At 45.7% G+C, this 22,691-nt stretch overlaps 1 long non-coding RNA gene across 2 annotated transcripts in view; it reads left to right on the forward strand.

Annotated features, from left to right (window-relative positions):
• LOC128781259 (uncharacterized) overlaps positions 1 to 22,691 on the forward strand; it is a 163,414-nt gene that overhangs the window by 55,445 nt on the left and 85,278 nt on the right. Inside the window, exons 3-4 of one of the 2 annotated variants that reach the window (XR_008427213.1) lie at positions 14,973 to 15,056; positions 17,065 to 17,197. This is a non-coding gene — a long non-coding RNA (uncharacterized lncRNA). Of the gene's footprint in view, positions 1 to 14,972; positions 15,057 to 17,064; positions 17,198 to 18,761; positions 18,948 to 22,691 lie in introns of those variants that run through there. The other variant, XR_008427212.1, reaches the window with a different exon arrangement.

A 22,691-nucleotide genomic window follows, 5' to 3' on the forward strand; every position in this document is an offset into this window, starting at 1 on the left:
CTGAGTGGAGTTATTTTTCATGATTGCTTCCCATAACCTCCTCAAAATCCCTGTATAAAAGGGACCCCAGTGGAGTCCCATGGAGTCCCGTGGAGTGAATGGGTTCAGGAGCGAACTTCGCAGAAGATCCACGTAGATCCTCGATGTGATTTTCAGTGCACCGACCGTAGATACCCATGAATGGTTATTCCATCGCTGCCTGAATTTCAAGCCCCAAGCTTGCTCCAGCCCCTTCTGTTACCCCTGTTCAAATGTTTCTCTTCCATCCAGAAGTAATGAAAGGACAGCCAAGGCTGACAGTCAGATCTTGTTAACTCCACTTCTGGGGTTGGGGGGGACCCAAAACCACAAACATGATTCCCAATTCCAAGCGCAACTGACAAGGAGGGTGGGTCGATGAGCTGGCACACACATCTTGCAGTGTTATGAAAATAAAAGAAGTCATGTCATCTTTGGAAATGAAAACCAATTGAGTAATAGCACTGTGTAGGAACAGTTTTGTTCTCAAAGTGACTCTTTCCCAACTTGGACAATTTGGGAACTAACACACTTGACGAGTCATGTGGCTGGTGAGCGTTGACTAGTCCAGTGTATTGAGAGATCATTGAAAGAGGAGTCAAAACAGCCAGTGTGGGTCCTAGCTCTGTCATTAGGTCAACTCGATTGCTCTCTGAGCTTCAGCTTCTTGTCTTTAAAAAGAGGGAAGTAATAATCCATTATTCCTGAGTGTCACTGTGAGGGGCAAATGACCGATATACATATATGAAAGTACTCGCACCCTGCACAGCGCTTCACAGGTGTAGGCATTGTTATTGTTGTTATTGCTCTGACTCTTAGTTTCTATTTTCCAAGGGGAGCTCTGTAGACGGCCAATGCAAACAGGGGATGAGAGAGACATTGCAGGCGGAGCCCTGATCATCTGCTTTTGGGGGAAGTGGATAAATTACAAGACTGTGCCTGGCAGTGGTGGTTGAGGGCAGCTGAATCCTGTCACAGAAAATTTAAAGGCCCTCCCCTTTTTCATTTCCCTCTGTGAACTTCTGCCTGTAGTAATAAAAAATCCCGTGTTCGTGCCTGTGTCGCTTCATTTTCGGAGCTTGACTTTTATATGAATCTCTGTCCCTATGTGGGACTGCTGAGTATTATTTCTGCCTCACCTTACCAATGAAGAAAGGGAAGTGTGTGACATTAAATGATTTGCCCAGGTCACCCAGAAAGTCAGTGATGGAGTCTGCGAAAGAAAGAGTCCATTGTTATTCCTCGCTCTCCACCCGTCTCCAGAGGAAACCCGTGCACAGTGTCCAGGACAGTCTGATATTCAGCCCTACTCCCTCGCCAGGAGCAGGAGCCAGGCTATCCTACGTGGACATGTGGTTGGCCCCCTTCCTGCCCCATTTGACTGGTAGAGCTTGTTTTCCTGTAAGACCAACACATGATCAGCACTTAGGGATAATAAGCAGTATTCACTCTGTGCAAAACCCTTAAGGCTAGGGACTGGCAGACTCTACAAGTGGACGGACACACTGACCTCTGACACAAGCCTATGGGATTGGAGGAACTGAGAAAGTCCTTTCCTGGAGAGCCACATACACCTGGCTTTGGCTCCCAGGGTAGCCACTTAGCAGCTGGGTGACTTCCAACAATTTACACAACCTCTCTGAGCCGCAATTCCTTCACTTTTAAAATGGAGCTCTTAGCATCCACCTCAGGAGGATTATTGTGAGAATTCAATGAGCCCGTGCATGTGTACATAAGTGTGGGCACACGTGGAGAACGGAATTGAGAGAAAGGAGGGGAGGGGGGAAGGGAGACCAGTACATGCTTAGCACGTGTTAGTAGTGCAAGAAACATCATTTCCAGGTTTCTCCTCTTGAACTGGCCTGCTATGAATCCTGACGTTCTCAACTGTAAGACACGTCTCAAGGGCTCTCATAAAGAATTACGCTTTTACGTCAGTCAGGTGCTACAGTGTGTCCACAGAGAATTATTCATTTCTTAGTTGGTAGAGAGGCTTCTTTCTTGAAAGATGATGATGGCCCAAGAGCAGGTTGGGTTTAGGCATTGTGTTCCCTTAGCTCACCGCACTCCCCTTCAGAGGGCTCGTAGCTATGACTTGTTTGAACTTCTGTCTTTCCTGCCAGGTCATCAGCCCCCTGAGGGCTGGGACAGTGACCGTCCTGTTCATCACTGCCCTCAGCCGCCCCGAGCCTACTGCCTGCACCTTCAGCACATGTTGCTGATGAATGAGTATAGGAAAGGCTAGCAGGCGTTACGTTCAGCACTGTAGGTTTAGACTGGGTTACTAAGAAGCTAAGGGCATTTCAGGTCCACTTCCGTCTTTTTGGTATTGGTGTGCAGGGGACAGCCTGCCTCTTAACACAAGTTCCTTGTAAAAGGAAGAACCTTGGGTCTGACTGGACCTTGTGTTCACGCATTCATTTAACCAAATACATGTAGCATCAACTACATGCCAAGGATGGTTTTAGGTGCAGAAGTGACCTAAAGAAAGTGAAAGCCCTGTGTTCTCAGAGATTGCATTCTGGTGGGAGAGAAGAGACAACAGAAGGCAAACATACAACGTGGCAGGGGGTGTGCGGTGCTGTGGAGGAAAGTGCAGTTGGGTGGGAGAGCAGGAAAGTGAGGGGTGTTCTTTCAGATAGATGAGAGAATATGATAAAGGGAAATAGAGCGAAGGCCTGAAGCAGCCAGGGACTGAGCCCGCAGGTGTCAGAGGAAGCATGTCAGAGGTAGAGGATCATCCAGAGCTGGCTGCCATGATTGGCTGGTGGAAGCTGGAAGCCGTAAGGGTGAGGGGAAGCTATTGGACCCAGGGTGGTGACTGTAGAGGAAATGTTATGCTTGTCAGTCTTGCTCAGGGCAATCCTGGCCCCCCTTTCAGGCAAGGCAGGCGACCATTCTGGTCTTTGGGCTGGAGGAACAGTTGTGGCTTTGTTTTATTCCTCGGCCAATAGTCTCATGAAGTTTTTAATGATGGAAAATGCAAACCTGCCGGAATGATTCCCACACTACCTGAAGGCCAAACACCCATTTCTGTTACCCGGGTTGCTGCAGGCCATGGCTTCTTGGCTCTGGGAGGGTACTGGCCAGGAAAATAGCTTTTGGGAACCAGTCAAGGCAGATGTCAGCCCCCTCACCCCCCACCCCCAATCCTTCACCAATGAATAACGGGAGAGCCAGGGCTGGAGAGAAGAGCAGGCCGCTCCTCCACACAACACTCACTGCGGCAGAGAGACAGTTAATCTTCCCGCTAAAGGAATTGTCAGGCGGCTAAGAGAGAGGACATATTTCCGATTTCTCCTGAGAGGAGAAACTGATGGGGAAGTCACACCTCCCAGTCAGTCCCTGGTTCACAGCGAAGAGCCTGAACAGTCGCACAAGGAGGGGATGTGGAGCAGAGCTCCTCTGAGAAGCTCGGAAGCACAGCAGCAGCTGGGAAACCTTGTTTTCCTCAGGTCCCCGAACTTTCCTCAGAGAACTTCACTGTTGGTGTCTGTCTGGTGTGAATCGATTAACTCTTTTAAATGACGCAGAGACCCAGGCTGCTTTTCTCTTTCTGAGACCAGCAAGAAACAGATTTTGTCACTACCTTTCAGGGGGTTTTTTGTTCCTTGTTTTGTTTGTTGTTTTTAGTCTGACTCTTTCCCCTATAAATATTCACGCTGGCAATTAAAAATGGCCAAGCGTTGCTGTATGTACCTGGGGCCAGTTCGCCCTTATTCATTTTTTTCCCTTCACACCCTGTCAGCTTTGGCCACAGGACACACTCATCCACTGGTCTAAAGAGCTAATATTCGCTTGCTCCCTAGTCCCCCAGCTGATGCTGTGCTTGGTAAAAGTTGGGGCTGGGGGATTGACCTGGACTAGGGGCGCTAAGAGGAGGTCAAGCAGGTTGAATGGTGCCTGTGAATCGTCATGGATCCAAAGTTATTAAGTGCGGATATGTGCTGGGTGTTGGCATCCTGGAAATGAATGAAATGTAGCCCTTGGTCTCAAGGAGTCACAGATCGGAAGAACAGTTTGAGAACAGAAGACCCGTGGTGGTGGTGGTGGAGGTGGTGCATCCAGAAGTTTGTCCCTCCCTGCTGTTCCCCTCCCCTCCCTTCTCCCTTCCTTCCACCCCATCCCCCTCTTCATTGCATGTTATTGAGCACTTAACCTGTGGCATTGCCAGTTAAACGGCACTTAAGACCAAGTTGCTACCCACAACACACTGCCTTTTGAGCACTCACTATCTAATGTTTTAGGGAGAAATGGTCCACATTGGAAGACCAGCGGCTCCCAAATAGCTGGTCCTTCAGTTCTCACCCCTGTAGCCAGTCTCTAGAAATACCTCAGCAGGTTGTCAGCAGTTCCTGAGGGCAGGAAACTCAGTTTTTCCGACTCTCCTCCACTTCCTATTTACCTGACACAGAGTCACAGCTCAATAAGTATTGAATGAGTGAGTGAATGAATGAATAAAACATTCAAATTGCCACAAAGCGGCAGGGAGACTTGACAATCCACCAGAAAATTGGATCTTTATCGGTGGCCAAACCAGATAAGTTAAGCCACAGTGGGAACATTTACTTTGGGGTTTGAGTTGTATGCCGTAGACATAACTCAGTGGAAATATGTGGCTTTCCTGCCCAGGCAATTTCTGGGCCCGTGTAGGAATGACGATGCCCAAAACATTCTGGCAGCTCTTCTAGCAACTTCTTTCACTGCTTGAAAGTTGGGTTTTAGTAGCAGGAAAATGTTATCAACTCTTACCTGGACTGTCCTGGTTATGCCCAGAGGGAACCTGAGGATGACTTGGGTGGAGGCCACCGTGCCCCCGGCCCACACCGGTTAACCATGTGCGTGCCCTATGGCCCTGGGCCTTAGGACTCCCGTGTGCCCTGTGTCGTGCAGCTGGTGTGGTGCAAATGGGGGGAAAGATAGAAGTTAAAGGATCAGAGGGCAAACAGGAGTAGTGATCTCGAGCCCTCTATTAGTTTCCTGTTGTCGCTCTAACATATTACCACTGACTTCAGTGGCTTACCACGTTATAAATTTATTTTCTTACAATTCTGAAGGAAAGAAGTCCAGAATGAGTGTTATGAGGGTAAAGGCAAGATGTCAACAGGGTCAGTTCCTTCTAGAGGCTCCAAGGGTGAGTCCATTCCTTGGTTCTTCCATTTCTACAGGTGTGGGCTTTTTTCAGCTTCTGGCTATATCATCCTGTTCTTTGTTTCTGTGGTCACATGGCTTCTTCCTCCACTTCAGTCAAATCTCTCTCTTTCTCTCTCTCTCTCTCTGCCTCCCTCTCCTGAAGACTTGTGATTGCATAGGACCCACCCAGATAATCCAGGATAATCTCTTCATCTCAAAATCCTTAGTTTAGTCTCTCCTGAAATGGCCTTCTGCTCTGCAAAGTAATATGCACAGGTTCCAGGGATTAGAATGTGGGCATCTCTGGGGGTGTCGTTAGTCAGCTTACCACAGCCCTTCTTTGTGGTGTTCCTCTGTGTGAACGTGCCACGACTTATTTCCCCATTCCCTTATTGACAGATATGTGTATGGTTTAGTTGGGGGCTGTCACAATCAAAGCTTTCATGACTACTCCTGTGCATGTCTTTCGGGGGTGGACATAAGCAGTCTTTTCTGACAATCCAGAAAGTTCAACGTAAAGGAGAAAAACACTGAAATGCAAAGCCAATTCCACCTTTAAATACAACATAAAAAACAACCAATTCCACCCAGATCCAGATGTGGAGTTTTATAAACACGAGGAGCTATTCTTATCCAAGATCAGAAGGTCAGCTCCAATTCAGTAAGAGTTTTTATGTCTGGGGAAAGCACTTCAGTCCTCTGTGGGAGCTGCGAGCACCCATCAAGTGTAGTAGTTGACCCACGTCAGTGAGGACAGAAAGTTCTGGCTGGAATTGAATAAAACCCTGGCACGTCTCTCTCAAAAAGGTGTGTGGGCAGGTGGTAAAGGGCACAGTTCAAAGGCAGCTGGGGGGGAACTGCATTTGAAGAGAAAGCAGGAGGAGTCGTTGGCAGCCTTAGGCTATGGAAATGTTGAAACAGTCCATGTCAGTTTATTTTATGATCATTCCTCAGAGTTTCCATCTCACATTGGATTTTTCTGGGGCAGATTAAGACGGGGAATCTATTAATGTGAATCTCATGTTACTGCAAACAGTTGGGGGTCCTAATTGGGCCGGGGTGAGCAGGTGGTCCTTCCCCAGTCAGCTATCCTTTCACCTGTCAGTCAAATGAGGAGAGGGCCTCCATCACTCATTAGCGACCATTTGTCACCTCGAACAGAACTTTGAAAGGATTACTTTGAACTTTGTTTGGGATTGATTTTCTGCATATGCTGAGCTGTTACTGACAAACTCTGGGCAACTGCTCCTCTGTAACGAATGCATTAAAAGAAAGGGTGAGAGGGTTTTAATAGCTTCCAAATTACATAGCCGGAGTGGGGGGAGGGATTCTTTACCCACCCCTAGTTCATCTCACAACCTTCATTCTTTTGGCATTGCATTATAATGAATAATAGGAACTTTATTTTTCTTAAGATAACTGTCTTGAATTTTGATTTTCTTTTTTAATGCCACTGGCCCTGGACTAAATTTGATGTATAGCAGTGCTTAACTAAGAATGGACTCTCTACCTTGACTTTGTCTCTCAGTTTCCAAGGAATATGGAGGGGATGGACAGGCCTTTCCAGCATCCAGGGCTGGTTGGGCACGCTGCCCCGATGGTCCTAGAGATGCTCTTTCAGCCTCTTCCCTTCTGATCCCGCTCAAGGTCAGGGGCTATGGCTGGTTCGCTCAACACTGTATCTCATGTACACTCCAATGTGCCTAGCCCGGAGGTGGTACTCAATAAATGTTGAATTGATTGATTTAGAAAAATAACTAACTATTGTTTTTTGCCTTGAGGTTTAAGGGTGAAGACCCATTGTAACTTACCATGAACAAGAAGAGTAGCCCCAGTTCGTTAACCAAATAAATTGTTGGGAGAAGCCAGTTTTGATTGATTGATTGATTGATTTCACTGAGTATAAGAGTAAAGCATACCCACTGTGGAAATTTTAGGAAACCTGTAATTCTCATAAAAGTGTGATATCCCCTCCCGCAGAGCAGGGTCATATTTCAAGAAGCACGGGTGGTCCGGCCAGCAGTAACCATCTCCACCCGCATGTCTGTCAAATGTAGAAAGACATTGAAGAATTCAAAACCTGGGAACTCTTATTTAAATATCCTCCCCCCCATCATTTCTTCTCTATATCAGAAAACATTCAGGGACTCTCTCCGTCTCTTCTTTCTCACCCTCTCTTTACTCCCTTTTTCCTCCTCTTCTTCCCCCTCCTCTCCCTTCTCCCTCCCCTTCTCTCACCCTGTCCCCAACAAAATATGCTCATCTCACTGCCCTGTTCCAGCCAACAGCTTCCCCATCCCCCTGGGCCTCCCACCGTGGGAAGGTAGCTCCACTGTGGTTCTGTCTCTGTTTTCTAGAGACAATCTGTCTAAGCAGCTTCAGTTCTTTCTGAGAGAGTCAGGGCGGTTAAAGGGATGGAGTTCCCCTGCCAAACACACATTAATAATTATCATCTCATCTCATAAAACATATTGAAAATCAATGCTACAGTTAAACCTCACCGTATACAAATAACCATTTTACACTTTTCTGTAATCATACTATAAATTACAGCATTGCATCTCAGTTTTTAGCTTAGCATTTTAAGCATTTTCTCATGTAATTAAATCATACCCAAGCCATGGTTTACAGGGGCTGCCAATATTCAGTCTTATGGCGGCCACGTTGTTTTTCCTCTATTGTTGGGCACTTGGGTTGATGTGGGTTTGATATACCTCTTCAGTTCTATGCTGTAGGGAAGGCACTGGCGCTAGAAAGTGGACTGTGCCAGAAAACGGGAACCGGTGTCATGAAAGGGGCGCGGGGGCACTTTCTTTATGAACGTAGGTCTCAATATTTACTATACACGTTTCCCTCTTGCGGGTTTGGCCTCCTGGGGGTCAGAAACTGAAGCTGCAATCGGTGGAAGCCAAGTGTGCATGCTGCCAACTTGACTCACATTAGGAAGTTCCCAAATCTCCTGGGCTGTATCTTTCTTTAGAACCTGACAGATCCAGGCATAGTGCAAATTAAATAGGATGAGCCAAGCCAAGCTTCCCCATCTTTCAAATTTCTGAGCACAGGTCTGGAGCAGCAAGGGGACTTTTAACACTGACCTCTGGTAAAAAATGATAACATGCTTCTGTTAATGGACCTGGAAAACCCCCAATTGCTAGAATCAGTGTGTGTGTGTGTGGGGGGGTATTTTGCATTCTCAATTTTATTAGTTTGGTTCACTCTACCAGATTTTTATTCTCTGAACTTTACACCGACTTTGGGAATTGATCCAGACTCTGGTTGCTAAAGAGATAAAAACTGGAAAAAGGGGAGCTTGTCAGAAGTCAAGTTTCATTTCAGCACTTGACGTTCTTCATACGCACAGCCCCCTGAGACCATCTCTGCCAAAGCTTATTTGAAGGGGAGGTAAACAAACAGTTGCCTTGGCAGGTATCTGCTGTGTGCTGTGCATACCCCACTGCTGTGCAACCACTCACTGGCTGACCCGTGGCTGCCCACTGGCTTTCAGTGGGCACAATCCTTTGGGAGTCAACACAGATCCACATGGAAAACCAAGCTCATCCACCGGAGGCCTTCAGTGTTGGCTCTTGGCCAGCATCACGTTTTCAGATCACCGGAGAACATGCCGTGGCCTGCATTACATCACTCAGTTAGGGAGAAGAGGTAGTGAGCCCTCTCCCTGGTTTGCTTCCCTACAAAGGTGGCCATGCTGGCACTACGTGAAGATAAGCAGGGATTGTGAAAAATATGACCAATCCTGGGACGGTGACATTGCTAAGTGAGCGGGTTGGGTTGTATGCAAGATAGGTATGACAGGTATGAATGGGACACTGGTGTCTACTGGCTGTCTTTCCGCAGATGGGTGACCATTTCTTGACACCGAAGTGTACCAACCAGAGGCTTGTTAACTGGGAACGGCAGCCTGTGTCCTGCCTGGGCTCGTGTTTTGTTGAGGTGGACCAAAGTTGGCTAAGCGAGGTACTTTGTGCCGGGAATCCAGCTTTGTTTTTGACACTGACCTATCCTTTTGTACTAATATTAGCTCTCCAGTGAGGTCATGCTGGTATCAATGGTCAATATATTAAAAAATTTGTAACTGCCCAACATTTTAGCTGCTGAGGAGACCTTCATAATCTTGTCCTCATTGGTATGGATTCCTGTTTTGCACTTTTCCTCATATCTTCTTTTATCTCCATGGTTTTTTTCTTTTTAATTGTTTTTTTTTAATTCAAAAATACCAGAATCAATTTTTAGGTTAGAATTACACATCATTTCATTGTTTTAAGAGCCACTCTATTGGTCAGCTGCCTCAAGGGGTGGGACTTACCTTCTTCCCATCTCTGTGTATTATATTGTTCTCACTTCAGTGTTAAGACAAATTTTGCAGCCCTGTGGAAACCATAGGGCCCACGATGCACTTTCCAGGACACTCACCCAGTGAAGACCAACACAGAAACACTCTTCTGAAGATGTAGTCCGGCTTGGTGCTACGGCAGATCTTTCAGTTGTCTCCATGGAAGCCAGTGCTAAACGCAACCACTTGAATTACATAAGGAATCTGTACTGAGCTTGCGATTTATGATTCTGGCACATCTATGCCATTAGAGAAACAGAGCAGCTCTGTCTCAAAGTCGTTGGCACTCTGGAAATTCATTCACTCACCTCGTTGTATTCCTCTCCAGTTTTTCAATGTGTTGTCCGTTGAAATTGAACTCTGAAAGTCCCGATTCAGTTAGATATCACTAAAGAGTTAAAGAATGGGATTCATAGATTAGATATTTCCTATCTGTACTTTGGGAATAATATCCACACAGCACACAGCACCAGGCATTGGCAAAACTATAAGTTAAAGATAACTAGACAAATAAAGTATCAGGAGCTCTGATGAGAGCAGGAATTGAAGTGGTAGAGTAGGCAGCTTCACAAAATAATTTGGAGTGAGAGAGAGGAAACTAAGGCACAATTAATAATGGCTTAAAATGTTGACTCTTCTGAGAATATTTCTATTTAATAAACTGGACAACCTTTAAGAACCAAAGGATTGGCTCTAACAGTAGAATATCAGGCCAAATGACAGGTGGTAAGGACATTTTGGGGACAAGGGTCTTAGCACAGAGCTCTCAAGTCACTGAATAAGCTGTTCCTGTTAAGAAGCCTCTTTAAACTGAGTTTTGATAGTCAATGCCCCTTTGCCCTAAATCTTTGAAATAATGCAATTTCTTGGAAAGGGTAATTAGTGCCTTGCTATAACACTGCCCCTGGGGTGTATGCTTGGGACCACTCTGTAAGTGAGGCTGCTTTGTCATTAAGTGCTTCAGGTGATTGTCAGAAACAAATCCTCTTGAGGCATCCTTTTCCCATCCAGATGATGATTTTAATCAGGTGAAATCTGGAAACCTGAGGAGCGGGGTGCAAGGGAAGTATTGAGCAATGGAATCTGCACCAGACTTGAGTTGGAAGTGGGTTAGACCAGAGCATGCCCACTGCAGGATTCAGACCAGACTCCACAAAGATGTGGAGGGAGGCATGGCGAGGTCTCTGTACTGAGTTGTTGTCACTGGACATGGCTGATCCCAGGTGCCTTTGGGAGGATACGTCAGGGATGGCCCATGGTGGTACCTAGAAAGTCTGGTCCTAGGAAGTGGGCCAAAATCCCAGGTAGGCAAATACCGTCTCACTCTGCTGTAGAAACTCCCCTGGTCTGGTTTTTGCCTGCTTTTCTACCCCAGCTCTCACTACTTCTCCATCATTCATTATACTCCAGCCATAATGATTTTGGAACATGCCACGTTTGCTTCTGCCTCAGGACATTTGGACTTACCATGCCAGATGTACTCCTTCCTGTGCTTTCTCCCTTCCTTTTCATCCTTCAGGCTTTCCCTCCCATGTCACCTCCTAGGATTATGCGCCCCGGATCACGCTACTTAAATTATCCTGTTAGTACCCCAGTCACATAGATTATCTTATAAATTTGCCTGTTTCTATCTTGCTCCTAGAATATAAATTCCTTTGATATCGGGGGTTATATCTGTTCTGCCCAGCTCTGCCTTCTGAGTGCCTAAAACTAGATGGCATGAAAGTAACTTCTGAGTAAACATTTTCTTGCATGGATAAACGAGGAGGTGTGTAAACAGGGGAACCAAAATGGGAACTAAGAGGTAGGTGAAAAGATAGAACGCTTTGGGAGATAAGGCCATAATATAATTACAACAAATTAAGCAAGAAAACAGCTACTGGGACCCAATGAAATGTCCAACTGAGCTTAGCAGTAAACACTGACTTGAAGAAAAGCCACTGACATAGGCGTCCTCGGTTCCCTTTAATTAGCACTCACCTGTACACTTCTAGTCTGGAGTATGGCTGACCTTGTAGTGCAGGTTAAGTCATATTCAGAGACAAATGGCTTGAGCTAGAGAGCTAAGTGGGCATTATGAAGAAAATGGCACAGCCTGGGCTAGTATCGGGGGCTGCCACACCCCTCTCTGCACCCACAGCAGACATTGCTAATAGATCACAGAGTCTTTACTGCTATTCCAGCCACCACCAACTCCTAAAATGTACACTCCATTAGGGCAGGACTCTTGTCTGTTTTGTTCACTGTTTTTATTCCCAGCATCTGCAACAGTGCCTTTTACTTGTAAATATGCAATAAATATTTGTCAAATTAAATATGTGATGCATGACTCAATCAGATTTGGCACCTGAGATATAGTTTCTTTGCCATCCCTGACCTAAGGCAAAGAGATGAGGAATTAAAATTGGATTCAGGGAATTGTTGTCACAAAAGAGTGACAGCTAATCTGATGGTCCTCAGAAGCGTTTCCATGCTGAGAACAGGCAGCTGCCTCACCATCACCTTGCAGGACCGAGCCTGGGGCCGCACGGTTTGCTACACTTTTAGAGCAACTCAGCAAGTGTTCAAGATGTGTTCCCTTTGCCCAAAATTATACTACTTAGCCAAAAAATTCTACAGTAGCATTTTTGGTAATTGTCATATGCTGTGAGGACATCAAGTCAACATTTATTTACTGCCTACTGCATACTTATACTGTCCTTCATGAGGAGGTTTGGAGCCTGAAGCTCTGCTTCCAAGGAGGAAGATTTTCCCCACAGCCATTTCCCACCAAGGGACTGTTCAGAGAGAGTTTTCAGCAGTCACTTTATGTATTAACATACTGTTTGTCCATCAATGGGCTATCACTGGGATTGCACACGAGTTTAATATGAAATAGCACCTTTTTTTGTTCATTTATTTATACAACCAATATTTTTTGAGACCCTATGTGTCAGCCCTGTGCTGAGGACACACGAATGAACAATAAAGTTCAGTCCTGTTCAGTCCTAAGTCCTTTCCACGGAGATTACATTTTAATAAGATGGACAATGAACAAACCGAAATGTAAATATATAATCCAATCTCAGATAATGGCAAGTTATTTGTCGGAAAGTCGTGGAGACAGGATCTTGATTAGAATGGGTTTAAGAAAGAATGAAATGTTACAAAAGAAAATAGTGATATAGGACAGTTTTTAAAAATGGGGTTTGTTTCACAGGGAAGCTAAGAAAATGGATTGTAGATACGTGAGTGTTGGGGTCAAAGATTTTATGACGGTGAGAGATGGTTCAAGAGCTGATGGCAATGACCCACTGGATGGAGAGACTTTGTAGAAGTGAGTGAATAATCCAGGAGCAGCATCTTCGAGGGAACGGAGAGGCTGGGATGCAGTGAACCTGTGCACCTGCCCAGCACATATGTAGCATTTCTTTTGAGGAAGGTGAAGGGCATTCTAAACATGAGGTCAGCCTGTCCGGGAAGTGGTAGGATGTGCGTATTCTCCTTCCCACCTGTGTTTCTTTCTGTCAGACTGTTGGGGAAACTGAGGTAGTTCAGTAGCTGGCTCACGATCGAATCCTGGGATGCCAAGAGAAATGAGGAAGAATTCTTGTCCTCAAGGACATCTTAGTCCAGTAGACTCCTAGAAAAAAGGAATCCAAATCCCCACGTTAATGAGAGGTTTTTCTTGGAGGGTGACTTGTTCATTTAACGGATTTGGTCAAATCATTTTAAATCCAGATTTTTATTAACCTTTCTTTTTTTCACACCCATTCTTGGAGTATGTCACCTTGAATTCACACACTCCAATTAAGTAGGCTTGGCTAGTAACTTCACCATGAAAATATTTCAACCTATTAAAGTCTTGAGTAAAGTATTCTGCTTTTGACACTCCCCACAAACCTCATAGGATTTGAAAAACTTGAAGTATGCAAAAGAAAATCAGACTAAATGCTCACATATATTTTATTAGAAACATTTCTTTAAAAACATGAAGACAAGAAAAAAAAAAACACCCCAATTCAGTTTTTGAGCCTGGCTTCAACTTTTCTACATGTAGCTCTATTCTAAACAGGAAAAATAAAATCAGCTTTGTTCCCCAGCATATGCTTTTGACATTTTTTTCCCTTGAAGTCTGTGAATTATTAATAAACTAATTTCTCTTTATAGTTTAATCTTTGGAGATTTAAGTGTTCGCTCAGATGCACAGGGAAGAGATGCAGCCTCAGTTCCAATCAGCCCCAATCCTCCCCGGAGATGCTGGCCCTGAGGTATCTCTGAGTCTTTGATATCAATCTCTGATTCAGCTGGGAATTTCTGATCCTTTCTAGACCTGGCCCGTTAATACCACTTAATGCCCTGTTTAAGTTGGGCCATTTCTGCCAGCTGATTTTATGCTTTTACTTTGCTCCTGAGATAGTTTATGTGTGTGTTTACAGCAGATATATGTGCACATATCTCTCTGTATAGTTATGCGTGATGGATTATTCCTTGGCGAGTTGTATTAGAAAGCAGGGCTTTCGGTAACAGGATGTCCAGTAGATTGGCAGCTCTTGGACTAAGCCACGCTGGATCTAAGGACCAACTGGAGCACTTCCTCCCTCCTCAGTGAAGCTTAGAGGAGAGCGTTCTGGCTCCATAGAGAAAATAAGTTTGCATAACCCAGAGCTGTGCAGTGGTGGGATGGATGAGCTCTGGAGTAAGCTCCTTCCCTCACCTGCACCAATGAGCCTGTTAAAAGGAGCATCAGTGGCCAGTGGGCAGAGGTGAAGGAGAGAGGATTCCCTCGTCAGCTGGGAGTCCACGTGATTGAGCTAAAGTCACTTCCAACATTATGATTCTATTGTTTCCTGTGGACTCAATGCATGAAAATTATCATTCCTCCCCCCCTTTTTCTTTTGCTTTTTTGCTGCCAGAGAGACTGAGACACTGAATTTAATTGACTTGCATGACATCCTGCATTCTGTATGAAGGGACTGAGCATGCTTCCCCATCTGTACGATAGACCTTAGGGGGATTCCAATTCTGGATGAGATCTTGTGTCTTTCTGATCTCTAGTCTCCTTATCGATCCAAAACTGAGGGAAGATCTAGCAAACACAGGCCAAGCCGTCTGCACCAGTTCCCTGCTCTTCTCTCTCTTTACACTCTCTGCGGGAAGTAGCTTTAACATCAAACTCACTCCTGTCTGAATTCCCCTCCTGTGTTTCTCCTTACAACCTGCAGGATTACTGGGATACAGCGATCAAGTGAGAGTCACCAGGCCCCATGTGAAAGGGGTGCTTAGCAGGAGCGCTGCGGAGTTGAGATTCCCGGTAACGGAATCTCTGCCAACAGTGCCAGCTCCTGCAGGAGGCCTGCATCAGAACCCAGGCCACAGGGAGGAAGGGCGATGGGAGACGGGAAGGCTGAAGAAAAGAAAGCATTTCCTCTTTTATTTTTAAAGCCAGTTCTATTCTGGGAATTTATTTACTTTTTTTGTTTGGCTCTAGGGGCTAAAGGGTTCACAGTAATGGAAACTGGAGGTCGCCGATTTATGGCTCTTCCTCTGGACTCTCTGGGCCATTTGTTTGGTGGTGAGTACCAGCTTCCGCAGCCTTTCTCAGCCAGGATCTCAGCTTTATCCAGCCCTTAAGAACTCCCTCTCTCCAGGGAAAACTGGGAAAACTCAGCTGAGCTGTGGCCAGTGCCAGGCCCTGCCAATCAGAGGCTCAGCCTTATTTCCTTTCTCCAGCACTCCGATCACATCAGACTCTCCAAATGTTATCATAGCCCACACCTCTCCTTTGGAAGATGTATTGCACGGGACAGTTTCCATCCATTCGCGCGATTGTTTGATCAATGTCTGTGTGCCCCACAGATGTTGGTCTGTGCAGACAGCAGCAATGACTAACTTGTCATTGGCGCACATCTAATGTCCCATATGGTGCTGATATAGGGAGGGTACTCAATAAATATTATCAACTGAATACATGAATGCATTGTTCAAATCAGGGTGGAGGCCATGAAAAGGGTGCTTGATCCATCCTGCGCCCTCTCGATCCATTTCCCCTTCTTCTCCCCACATCTTGAATACAACCATGGTTTCCTCTGAGTGGCAACCTTATATCACAGTGGGGCATCGGGACCAGGAGTTTTAGAAATGGCCAGGAAGTCAACACTGTTGACTGCATTTCCACTCACTGGGCTGGTCTGTTGAGCTTGTTGGGCACCTAGAGGAGGCATGACTCCTCCCATATACCTAGTGTCTTCAACCCACCATACGGCCTTATAGTTTGGAAGATAGCCCCGATATTTTCAAATCGGGAGAATTCATCTAAAATGTAAATGTATGTGTTCACATAAAGAAAAAAAGATCGTCCCATATGGCAGAAATCAACTTGAGCAGCAACGGCCCATACAGGAAGGGCCAGTGACTTTCAGATTAGCCCATCACCCATTTACGTGATCTCTGAGTACATTGGAGTTCAAGGTCCTTGCTATAGCTGACCGTAGGTTACCAATAAGCTTGCTTTTTCCTCTCCTTTTCCTCTTCTCCATCATAAACTCTAAGGAACAAATTCCAGAGACAAAATGCAATATTTAAACATTAGCAAAGAACAATCTGATGTTGTATTTAAAACACTCTCTTCTATAGGCTGTGGCTGACCACAGCAAGCCCATAAAATGAACTATCTCTACTGTTCAATTAATGTTTTTAATTTGGGTGGGCCAAGAATAAAACAAAACTGTGAGCTTACGGGCAGATTCTCTACAGAAACTGAAGCAACTGCTCTATCGTGTATCACTTGCTTTTATCTGGAGAATGGGAGTGAAAATTCTTAGGAGGATGGACAGCCAAAATGGCACAGCACAAAGGCCACGCACACGAATCTTTTATGGCCTGACTTCTCCCGGGAACTTAAGTAAATTCCCTGAGCTCGTGACCTTCCATTGGATATAATACAAAGGGTCGTTACTTGCTTGATTCTCATACTTACAGGGGGAAAAAAAAAGGAAGTCCAGATGAGAGTTAAAAATAGGGCATGTGAATTTAATGCAACTTTCTCTGGGATCATAAGTCTGGTGAAAGGAAATAAAGAAGGAAGAAAAAATAGATACCATATTAAATGAGCTTCCTGGAAGAATGTTATTTGCTCACAAATATTTATCCAGAGACTCAGACTAATTCCTCATTAACAAAGTGTCCTGGAATGTAGGTGGAATCCATCCTAACATGCTTGAAGGAAACTTGAGAGCTAACTCAGGAAAATCCCAGGCTCAGGGACATTTTCCCTGTCCTGAACATCTTTCCCAGTTACTCTTCTCTCTTGTCACTAAATATTTTTTCATAATGTCTGGAACACCTACATATAATGTTCCCACCTTCCTGGAAGTCAATTGTATTTTGCATCATAGGGCTGAGTTAGGAAAAAATACACCGTTCCCAAATTGCAGGGGAAAGGGGCCCCTTCTACTCTGCAAATATGATTCACTTATAATAAACAAAGATTGTGTTCTGCAATTCGGTCTGGGGGAAGGGCTGACTCTACACTCCCAACTGTGCCTCTGAAGCATTATTTCGATCAGGAAACTATGTCGCAGGTGGAGACATGTCCCTGGGAAAGAAAGCATCTGCTTCCACACCAAAGTCATCAGTAAAGGAGAGATGGGGAAGCCACGTGAACCAGGAACTGGACTGTGTCCATATCAGATCTGCATTTCAGTTGTAAAAACAGTAAGTCACTCTCAATTATTCTCATGTACTCTGCGACAACCTTTTCTTAGCTGTACCAGGGTCCAGAAGGAGACATGAGAAACTGGCGAAGGCTTTAGAAAATGATCGGTTCTGAGTTCTGCCTCAGACTCCAAATGCTACTTCCTGGTTCAGAAGCAACAGGCTTGGGGAAAATAAGTTTAAGCTCATAAAAACACTCAAAGGGCATACTGGTCATCAAACAGCTCTGAGCAAACTGCATTTGCAAATGAATCCAAAAACATGTGGATTCAATTTTCCTTGAAATGCCCAGAGGTTAAAAAATTAAGGGGGGAATGTTTGGCAGAAAGAGCCTGGGGTTTGGCTATGTGCATGAGTTTCTGAAAAATAAATTGATTGTTTTGCCAGAGAGAAAAATATTACCTGGTCCCCCTTCTCAATCACATCTCCAACTTAATTACCAATGGCCCCCTTTCTCATTGTGCTTGCAAAGTGGACCTAAGCATTGAACTCGTTTGAAAGAAAGCAAGCTTTTCGTTGCCAGGGTGGCCTTGTGCGTTGCCGACCCAGAACCTCAGTACTGTCATGGGCTTCAACTCAGGGGCCTGGTGGCAAGAAAACCATCTGCTAGCTGCAAAGCTATTTCTCCTCTGCTGGTTGCCTCCCATCTGCCTCCACTCATCCAGTTTTGGCCTCCTTTTTCCTTCCGCCAACCCCCCAAATAATACCTTTTTTTTATGACCAAATAAACACAGGCAAATGTGGAACTGCTTTAAAGCAAATCCAAACTGTTTTAAAAGATCATGAAAATAGAGTGGGTGGGGGAAAACTACATCTGTGAAAAAGCAGTGATTAGCCTTAAAACAATGTGAGGCCAACGGCACAGGGTCCCATTACAAGATGATGTGGTGCGGTGTCTGCAAGTGGCTGTTCCTGGTCTCTGAGGTAGCAGAGTTGTCACGTGGTCCCATTGTTGCCATGGCGATAATCTGTAATTGTGCAGAAAATCCACAGAACTCGTGAGCAACTCCTCAGTGGATTGGGCTGGAAGCAAATCAAACCCGTGAAAGCCCCACACCGATGTGGTTACGAACGTGTGTTGGCCAAGCTGGTGCAGTCGCAGAGGACCTGGTTTTACAATTTCCTCTCCCCGCCCCGATCTAGCCATGGTGAGCTCCCTCCTCGTGTATCCTTCTCGCCCTTGCATGTTTATACCTGGTGAGAGGTATAAATCCTAGTTAGCTAGGCACATGCTTTAGCTCCCTCCTTAGAATTCTGAGCACACAGTTTGCAATCTACAGGATTGGAATTGAAGCTTTTTCAGCTGCTGGAACTTCTGAACCCTTAACTGAGGACCAAGGCCTATTTGTACGTATAGGTGAAAAAACCATTAGAGTGTCCACAGGGCCAGGCGGGTATTTTTCCCCCAACAAAGACACCAGGGACACACTGGGCAGGAGACGAGTGCAGTGAGGATATGTTGTTCCTGGGGTAGCTTGGCAACACAGTACACACACATGCACAGCACACCCATCTGAAGACGTGCCAACACTCTCCTTTAGGGCTAGCTAATGCAAACCATGCCCAAAGCATGGCCGGGGAGTAGAGGGTAGGTAGCGTTTCTCCCTCCTGCACTAGATGCTGTGTGACGTTTATGCATGTATCAGCCAACAGCCCCACATGGTCGAGGGCATAGGTGAGTGTGGGGGCCCCTGACAGACGTGGAGCAGGAAGAGGAGCCAGACAAGGCGCTCTCATATTCCAGACTTCAGTGAGTATCCCATGGGAAGGCAGCTTCCGAGTAGATCCCATGAGAACATCTGGGATGAAGGCGCTCACGCCAGGCCTTACACCCAGACTCACTGGTAATAATGCTTCATTTTTTCTCATTTATTTATCCTCTCGTATACCACAAGTATGATTTGCTTTCCTTTTCCAAGTTTTCCTGCTGGGAGCAGGCAAAGGAAGGTGGCGAATAAACATCACGCTGTGCATTAGGGTGCTTTTTCTGGATACCCACTCACTTGGGGTTACTCAGCTGCAGGCAACAGAAACTCGCTTTGCTTAATTTAAGCAGAAAGGAATGTAACACAGGAGAGTGGAGGACTCATGATGTGGGCAAAAGCTTGAGAATCAGATAGGAATCTGACAACTTAGGGGGCTAGGTAGCAGGGGGGAAATGAGCAGTCTGATTTATAGTTCGCTACTAGAATATTTAGCTTCAACTATTTTTTTTCTGTCATTTTTCTCAAGAATCAAAGTCTTGGAAAAAAGAGTCCCAGTGGCCTAATTTGGATGATGAACCCAGTTCCCTCTTGGGGATGGGGGGTGGCAGGCATGAGAGGGAAAGAAGGATGTGGGCAGCCTGTAGAGTCTCATCAAGATCCCACAGAGTGGGGGAGAGAGAATATCTCAGGACAAAACCAAAAGTGCACTTGTGGAAGGGAGGAGGCTGGGTACTGTGATGGTCGGGGAGCTCACTTGGTGAGGAGAGAAGCCACCAACCAACACACGCCCAGCACTACAGCTTGGGAGAATGTTGAACAGTGGAAGTGTCAATCAGCCGTCTTGCATTAGCAAAGGTGTGCTGAGGAAAATTGGAACAGAGAGGTAGGTAGATGGAGAATGAGTGAGAGGGAGTCTAGAGAATACTGTGTGTGGTGTCCCCTCCCAGGGAGAGTATAGGGAAAAGATGGTCTGCCACCAGCCATGCTAATGGGGCAGGCTTCCTGCTGTCCAAGCCCCCAGTTAATGTCCACTTCCCAGCATGCCTGATTGTGGGTTGAAGTTGGCCAATCAGCAAACTGCTCAATTACAAGCCCATCTTCTCCCCGTGGTGCCACTAATGAAGACGGGCACCACGTTGGTGTGCCCACACTCCATGGAGCCGCACCTTCCCAAGGCTGAGTTTGTCACAACAATTAGCCCTTGTCAGTGCAGGTCAGCCTGCTTTTCCCTTCTTCCAGCCCCGCTCCTGTTTGGTATGAATTCATCTCTGGAAAATTTTTCCTCAAGATTATTGATCCCCCCGCCCCATACCCTTAGCTCTGAGACAGAAGCATGAGGCAGGAGCTTTGAAATGCAACCTTAAGATGCAGGTATGTGGAAATCCCCGTATTCTGGAGTGCTCTGACCTTTCGTCCTGCCAAGCACCACTTTCTCCTAAAATCATGTTGTGAAGGGTATTCCTACGTGCACTTAATTTTTAAGAGGAGCGGGAGAGAAGAAAAAGACATGGCTCAGCACCAGTCCACTTGCAGGAGAGCGGTTCTCCAGACATCTGGGCCCAACTGCAGCCGACGACGGTGCATTTCAGCTGTTGGTGCACTTCTGTGTGACGGGGCGATGCTTCCCGGTGCAAGGGTGGGTGGAGAGGGAAGGTGTTGAGAAGCACCATGGTGACGGTAGCAGAAGGAGCTGGGGCTGGTTACACAATCCCATGCCTATCCTGTACTCTCTTGAATGCCACGTCCATGGCTTCCTGACCAGAGAGGTAGACTCTTTCATAGACTGCTCAAGGTCCAGTTCAAGTCTCCATTAGTATTAAAATCGATATCCTTGGCTCAAAACAAGATAACATTTCTGGCTTCCTTTCAGAACGTCTGCCAGTTAGCCTCCAGCAGAAAGCTCCCTGCCCGCACCTCTTAATGTCCCTTCTCCCTTGAACAGAAGCAACTCTAGATGCCCTTGCCTTTTGATACAAACTTTCCCATTTAGCATTTGTTTTTCCCCAGAAGAAACTCCTAAGTTTCTCTATCATGATATTTTTTTTCAAACAATTGGAGACATTTAAGAATTTCTAAGAAAGTCCCTTTGCACCCAATGGTGCAAGGTCAGACCAACATCAGAGTCATTGCAGAAATCTGGCATCGCAAATGAGAACAGAACATGACTAAATGTTCCGTCAAACACAATGGTTAAGTGTTGTGACTCTGGAGTCAGAGTGCCTTTGGTCTCAGTTCTGAAATTACTAGTTAATTCGTCTCTTTGGGTCTCAGTTTCCAAATCTGTAAAATGAAAAGGGTAATAACGTCTCCCTCAAATGGTTATTGGGAGGATTCGGTGAAATAGTGCACAGGAAGCCCTGGGCTTATTATTTGCTGTATAGAAAGTACTCAGTCGCGTGGAGAACTACTATTAGCCGTTGGCATCCTGTGCAGGACTCCTGAGCATGTGACCTTTCTGGCGGGTAGGGGCGGGGAGTGCCTGGAGGTCTGGGCCCCTCTGCCATGCTGACAGCACACCAGACTCCTGTGATCTGCATGTCCCCATCTTACCCAGCTGTCTCTGCCACTTTGTTCCCACTCCTTCTGTCTGTGATATGGCCGTGTCTTCTGTCCCGTGTGTCCTGCCTTGGGCAAACTGTCGGCCTTGGGATATGGGGAGCTGTAGATGATTCATTAAGTCTCCCTTACCAAGTTTCTTCCTCCCAGTACCCATGGGTGACAAAAATAGAGTAGGACACACACACAACACGCTAGACCAGAGTCATCCTGTTAAACACCCATAGGCAGACATGTGCTGTTAAGGCTCATGGGAGGTGACTATCCACTTATATTATTTGTTGATGGGACATCCTGGCAATGGAGATCCCTTCGTAAATTCCACATGTTGTGGATTGATTTAGATTGGGCTGTCGAACTGGTATCTGCCAAGCTCAGATCAGTTCAGAGACGGAGGGATGGAGTCCACCAGTGGGCATTTTCCTCGAACCTACCACCTTTCTGGCAGTCCACACTCCAAGCAGGGAACAGGGACTTGGCTAACAAAGACTTTAAAAGGCAGCACAGACAATATTAGGGCGATGGTGGGTGGAGAGCAGGAAATAGCAGGGCTAGCTCTTACACAGGCTCAGGTTGCTCACTGTCATATACAATAAATCTGCTGAAAACGTTAAGGCAATTAAATAAAATAAAGAGAATACAAATGTGGAAAAAAGCTATTGTAATCGGATATTCCAGAACTCGAGACCCAGGCATAATGTTTTTATAATAGTATATATAAGAGCGTTCTATTCAATAACATAACAAGGATTAAGTAATTGAACAACATTGTTTCAAAATATTTTCTGGGTTGGATCTTGTGTCCCAGCGTCTCAAACACACACAGTTCTAGTTAAGGGAATCTGCAGCGTTAGGACAATGAGCTCCAGCCCACAGAACATCTGGCTTCAACCACTGTTCCCAGTCTCTTGTTTTTATAAGCAATAAATTCGGAGGGCCAGGTTAGAGTGCTTGGGTCACTTGATCTACTTGATGCACAGATCATTTCGGCCACTTGTTAGAGCTGGTAGTCAGCGGAGCCTGACTCCAGTCCCTCCCAGTGGAGATGGTTCTGTTCTTTTCATTTAGTCACCTAAGTATTTTTTAGGGTTCTGGTGCCTACACAATTCTTTGTGATGGGTCATGACTCAGTCATTTGCAAAAAATATTTATTGAGAGCCAACGGTGAGGCGAGTTCCCTGTTCTCACAAATTTACAATCCAACGGGGGAGGCAGATATTGGATAAATCCTC

This window comes from Desmodus rotundus, chromosome 6, assembly GCF_022682495.2.
Source record: "Desmodus rotundus isolate HL8 chromosome 6, HLdesRot8A.1, whole genome shotgun sequence".
In the NCBI taxonomy this organism is placed as follows: domain Eukaryota; kingdom Metazoa; phylum Chordata; class Mammalia; order Chiroptera; family Phyllostomidae; genus Desmodus; species Desmodus rotundus.